The 5,440-nt window shown below is 42.8% G+C and overlaps 1 protein-coding gene across 2 annotated transcripts in view; it reads right to left on the bottom strand.

Moving 5' to 3' along the window:
- Positions 1–4,135: 4,135 nt before the first annotated feature.
- The window catches only part of TMEM45B (transmembrane protein 45B), a 37,172-nt gene continuing 35,867 nt past the window's right edge, over positions 4,136–5,440 (bottom strand). For both annotated transcript variants that reach the window (XR_012236400.1, XM_073603310.1), the window contains one exon: positions 4,136–5,440. This exon is cut by the window's right edge. The gene's annotated coding sequence lies outside the window, so the exon portion shown is untranslated.

The raw sequence follows: 5,440 nt of genomic DNA, 5'->3' as shown, positions 1-5,440 counted from the left end.
GCATGTTTTACTTTTACTTTATGGTCCTGCTGGTAACACACTTCATGTTCTCGAGCAGGGGTCTCCAAACTTTCTAAACAAAGGGCCAGTTTACTGTCCTTTAGACTAAGGGGGGGGGACTGTGGCCAGTGGGAGAAGAAAATGCCTTGGTGTAAAGAATGCCCTGTCATAGTGCCCCATCATTGGCATCAGTGGGATAAATAGTGCCCCATCATTGGCATCAGTGCAAATAATAGTGTCCCATTGGTGTCATTGGACATACAGTGCCTTGCAGAAATATTCACCCCCTTGGTTTTTTACCTATTTTGTTACATTACAGCCTTTGGTTTAATGTTTTTTAATCTGAATTATATGTGATGGATCAGAACACAATAGTCTAAGGTGGTGAAGTAAAATTAGAAAAATATATATATAAAACTATTTTTCAGAAATAAAAAAAATGATAATTGGCATGTGCGTATGTATTCACCCCCTGTGTTATGAAGCCCATAAAAAGCTCTGGTGCAACCAATTACCTTCAGAAGTCACATAATTAGTGAAATGATGTCCACCTGTGTGCAATCTAAGTGTCACATGATCTTTCATTACATATACACATCTTTTTGAAAGGCCCCAGTGGCTGCAACACCTAAGCAAGAGGCACCACTAACCAAACACTGCCATGAAGACCAAGGAACTCTCCAAACAAGTAAGGGACAATGTTGTTGAGAAGTACAAGTCAGGGTTAGGCTATAACAAAATATCCAAATCTTTGATGATTCCTAGGAGCACCATCAAATCTATCATAACCAAATGGAAAGAACATGGCACAACAGCAAACCTGCCAAAAGACGGCCGCACACCAAAACTCACGGTGCGATGGGGGCATTAATCAGAGAGGCAGCACAGAGACCTAACGTAAACCTGAAGGAGTTGCAGAGTTCCAAAGCAGAGACTGGAGTATCTGTACATAGGACGACAATAAGCCGTACACTCCATAGAGTTGGGCATTATGGCAGAGTGGCCAGAAGAAAGCCATTACTTTCAGCAAAAAACAAAATGGCACTTTTTGAGTTTGCAGAAAGGCATGTGGGAGACTCCCAAAATGTATGGAGGAAGGTGCTCTGGTCTGATGAGACTAAAATGTAACTTTTTGGCCATCAAAGAAAACGCTATGTCTGGCGCAAGCCCAACATATCACATCACCCAAAGAACACCATCCCCACAGTAAAGCATGGTGGTGGCAGCATTTATGCTGTGGGGATGTTTTTCAGCAGTCGGGACTGGGAAACTGGTCAGAGTTGAGGGAAAGATGGATGGTGCTAAATACAGGGATATTCTTGAGCAAAACCTGTACCACTCTGTGTGTGATTTGAGGCTAGGACGGAGGTTCACCTTCCAGCAGGACAATGACCCCAAACACACGGCTAAAGCAACACTTAAGTGGTTTAAGGGGAAACATGTAAATGTGTTGGAATGGCCTAGTCAAAGCCCAGACCTCAATTCCATAGAAAATCTATGGTCAGACTTAAAGATTGCTGTTCACAAGCACAAACCATCCAACTTGAAGGAGCTGGAGCAGTTTTGCAAGGAGGAATGGGCAAAAATCCCAGTGGTAAGATGTGGCAAGCTCATAGAGACTTATCCAAAGCGACTTGGAGCTGTGATAGCTGTAAAAGGTGGCTCTACAAAGCATTTACTTTAGGGGAGTGAATAGTTATGCATATTGACTTTTTCTGTTATTTTGTCCTATTTGTTGTTTGCTTCACAATAAAAAAAATCTTAAAAGTTGTAGGCATGTTCTGTAAATTAAATGATGCAAATCCTCAAACAATCCATGTTAATTCCAGGTTGTGAGGCAACAAAACACGAAAAATGCCAAGGGGGTGAATACTTTTGCAAGGCACTTTAACAGTGACCCACCATTGGGTTTTATTGGGAGGAATAGTGCCCCATCATTGGTATCAATAGGAGGAATAGTGCCCCATTGTTGGTATCAGTCAGAGGACCAGTACCTCATTGTCGGTGTCAGTGGCAAGATCTATGCCCCGCTGTTGCTGACAGTGGGGGGAATAATGACCCAAGGGCCAGATAAAAACAAGCAAAGGGCCACATCTGGCCCCCCAGGCCACAGTTTGGAGACCACTGTCCTAGAGTGATAATGCTCACTCACTGCACTATATTTATGGAGGAGCAGTGTTGTCACCCTAGAAGAGGACTACAGGACTCTTCTGTATAACATAAAAGTGAGGGGGTTCTGTACTCCTCAAACAGAGCTGAGAACAATGTAACTAAAGGCGTCTACACATGAAGGCAATTAACCTTTTGCTGTCCGTCTGTTGTGTTGAGGACAAACGGTGCATTCCTCAGTACAGGAGACCATTTTTAAATGTCCCTTTTTACTGTGTTCTTGCATGCTCCTTATTGGACACAGCAGATCACAAAAAGAAGGTATAGTGTCAGAGCAATTGTCTCGGAACCATGTTTTCCAGTGGTCTCTCTTTCTCCTCTCACACACCAGGCGACTGTGAGAGGAAAGGGAGACCGCTCAATGCTGATCACCAGCAGCACAAGTAACAGTGTCATCTAGCACTAGTGTAAAGCTGGCTATACATTCTACAATTTTCTTTTTCAATTTTATTTAGATTCATCTATGTGTATTGCAAGGGCCTGCCTGATTGGCCACTGCTAAAGCCAATCACAGTCCTGCTAGCCCCGGCCACCATCTGGAGGAAGATGACTCGCTTGGTTGCCACTACCAATCTCAGAAAGAAGCGATTTCACTGTGATTGAGAAAACCCCAATCAGGTGACAGTTTGTGGAATTACTGTTGAGCTTCAGGGAACTTTGTTGAAATTATTCCTGAACCTTTGTGTCACTTACTACTGAACCCCTACACTCTGTGTCCTTTTAAGCCACAGCCAGTATTCAGCGCAATGAAAATCACACCCAACTTTTGCTGTGGCACAGAAACTGTTTTTTAGCTGCGGGGACCCAACTTATGATCCTGCACACAGGCCCACTGCTTTCAGAAAATACACCTGACCTGAGCCCATCATTGGGCATCCATTCCAGATGCTTGTATGTGACATCCCACACATCACACACATCACATACAAGCACGTGGGCTGGATGCGAGAGGTGGATCAGCAGGATGAGTGTGCCAGGACAGGTAGATGTGTCTCATCTCTGCTTCCTTTCACCACTCTGCATATCACACATATCATAGATGAGAAGAGGGTACAGTACTGGAGCAGATAAGCAGGAGGGGTTCAGAGGTGGGACAGAGGAGCAGGAGGGTACAGCGGTGGGGCAGATGTGATAGGAGGTGTATTGGTGGGACAGATGAGCAGGGGGTAACAGTGGTGGGGCAGGAGAGCAGGGGGAACAGAGGTGGGGCAGAAGAGCAGGGAGGTAAAGAGGTGAGAAAGATGTGCAGGAGGTACATTGGTAAGGCAGATGAGAAAGCGGGTTACAATGGTGGGGCAGATGAGTTCAGTGTTAGGACAGATGAGATGGTGATTCAGTAGTGAGACAGAAGAGCATGGGGATACAGCGGTGGAGCAGATGTGCAGGGAGGTACAGTGGTGGGGCAGATGAAAAAGGGGGTACAATGGTGGGGCAGATGAAAAAGGGGGTACAATGGTGGGGCAGATGAAAAAGGGGGTACAATGGTGGGGCAGATGAAAAAGGGGGTACAATGGTGGGGCAGATGAGCAGGGTGGTAAAGTGGTGGGGAAGATGTACAGGGGTTACAGTGGTGGGACAGATGAGCAGGGGGGTACAGAGGTGGGGCATACGTGCAGGGGGGTACAGTGATTCAAGGTGTGAAAGTGCATGAATTGGGGCTGATCTGAGGCGTGAGCGTGCAGGATGTTAATTTCTCACTACTACTCAAGTAGTTTTCAGCATTTACTTTATAAAAAATCCTTTTCGTGATTCAGAGTGTGAAGCTGGCATTTTTTTGTTATAAAACCGGCACGCTCAATTTCTTTGAAAACATTTTTCAGCACACTGTGCTCAAAAGGTTGCCTACCTCTGCTCTAGATGTTCAAAGCTGGTAGAGACATCCCCAAAAAGACTTGCAGCTGTAATTGCAGCGAAAGGTAGTTCTACAAAGTATTGACTCAGGGGGGCTGAATACAAATGCACGCCACACTTTTCAGATATTTATTTGTAAAAAAATTTTGAAAACCATTTGATATTTTCTTTCCACTTCACAATTATGTGCCACTTTGTGTTGGTCTATTACATAAAATCCCAATAAAATACATTTATGTTTTTGGTTGTAACATGACAGCAAATGTGAAAAATTTCAAGGGGTATGAATACTTGTTCAAGGCACTGTATGTCTAATACCGGTATATATTTTTTAATTTTACATTATTCCTTGGTTTACATAAAGCAGCGGCACTCCTAACATTTTAACTTTAAAAAAGTATTTTTAGATATTTTTTGCTGCAAAAGAGGAATTGTTTTTTATCTAGCATTGCCAATTAGTAGACAGAACAGATCTAAGGCTTATCAGAAGATTACAATTAAAAATAAAATAAAGCTAAATCCTTCAAAATCATGACACTTTTCAAACAGTGACAAAACATGTTTCATACCATAACTCATGATCATGTTTCAGTGCAGAAATATACGGTTTTGTATACAATGTTTAACCACTTTAGCCCCGAAAGGATTTACCCCTGTAATGACCAGGCCATTTTTTGCGATACGGCACTGCGTCATTTTAACTGACAATTGTGCGGTCGTGCAACGCTGTACCCGAACTTAAAATTTATGTCCTTTTTTCCCCCACAAATAGAACTTTCTTTTGGTGGTATTTGATCACCTCTGCGATTTTTATTTTTTATACTATAAACAAAAAAGAGCGACAATTTTGAAAAAAAAACCTACATTTTTTACTTTCTGCTATAAAACATTCCCCCAAAAAAAAAATGTAAAAAAATGTATTCATCAATTTAGGCCAATATGTATTCTGCTACATATTTTTGGTAAAAAAATCCCAGTAAGCGTATATTGATTGGTTTGTGCAAAAGTTATCGCGTCATCAAACTAGGGGATAGATTTATAGCATTTTTATTATTCATTTCTTTTTTACTAATAATGGCGGCGATCAGTGATTTTTAGCGGGACTGCGACATTACGGCGGACAGATCGGACACCTAACGGACACTTTTTTGGGAACCAGTGACATTACTACAGTAATCAGTGCTAAAAATATGCACTGTTATTGTACTAATGACACTGGCAGGGAAGGGGTTAACATCAGGGGCGCTCAAGGGGTTAACTGTGTTCCCTCACTGTGTGTTCTAACTGTATGGGGGAAGGGCTCACTGGGACAACACACCGATCCGTCTTCCTGCATAGCAGAAAGACAGAATCTGTGTGATCTCCCCTGTCAGAACGGAGATTTGCCTTGTTCACACAGGCAGATCTCCGTTCTGTCACT

This window comes from Aquarana catesbeiana, linkage group LG10, assembly GCF_042186555.1.
Source record: "Aquarana catesbeiana isolate 2022-GZ linkage group LG10, ASM4218655v1, whole genome shotgun sequence".
NCBI classification, from domain to species: Eukaryota; Metazoa; Chordata; class Amphibia; order Anura; family Ranidae; genus Aquarana; species Aquarana catesbeiana.
This window is presented reverse-complemented; position numbering and strand designations above follow the sequence as displayed.